The sequence below is a fragment of the Leucoraja erinacea genome, chromosome 7 (genome assembly GCF_028641065.1).
Source record: "Leucoraja erinacea ecotype New England chromosome 7, Leri_hhj_1, whole genome shotgun sequence".
NCBI classification, from domain to species: Eukaryota; Metazoa; Chordata; class Chondrichthyes; order Rajiformes; family Rajidae; genus Leucoraja; species Leucoraja erinaceus.
The window spans coordinates 76,472,999-76,473,831 of NC_073383.1; positions in this window are offsets into that span (position 1 = coordinate 76,472,999).

Consider the following 833-nt stretch of genomic DNA (forward strand, 5'->3'; position numbering starts at 1 on the left):
CACCAATTCCTTCTCTCCAGGCATGCAGCCTGTCACACTGAGTTACTCCAACACTTTGTGTCAGTCTTACTGGGTCAATAGTTTTCTTACTTCTAAGGTAATTAGTCTTGGAGGCCGTAATAGTTGAACAATAATATCATAGAATAGTTATGCTAGAGGAAAACACTCATTGTTTGGTTTTAGAAATACAGGGTGGCACGGTGGCACTGCGGTAGAGTTGCTGCCTTACAGCACCGGAGACCCAGGTTCGATCCTGCTGTCTGTATAGAGTATGTACATTCTCTCCATGACCTGCGTGAGTTTTCTCCCTGTGTTCCAGCTTCCTCCCACATGCCAAAGATGTACAGGTTTGTAGGGTAATTGGCTTTGGTAAACTTGTAAATTGTCCCTAGTGTGTGTAGTGCAGTGTTAGTGTATGGGGATCAACTGGCGGGTGCGACTCGGTGGGTCGAAGGGCCTGTTTCCGCGCTGTATCGCTAAAGTAAACTAAAAAGATACAAGCGTGGAAACGTGCCCTTCGTCCCATTGAGTCCACGCCGAACATTGATCACCCAAACAGCAATAAAATTGTAAATTGTCCCTAGCGTTGGTCTGTATGGCCACATTCTCTGTTTTAGTTTGGTTTAGTTTAGAGATACTGCGTGGAAACAGTCCCTTCCCACCACCGAGTCCGCGCCGACTAGTGATCCCCTACACATTAGCGCCCCCCCCCTACACACAGTAGGGACAATTTACATTTACCAATTAATCTGCAAACGTGCGTCTTTGGAGTGTGGGAGGAAACCGGAGATCTCAGAGAAAACCCGCGCAGGTCACTGGGAGAACCTGCAAAC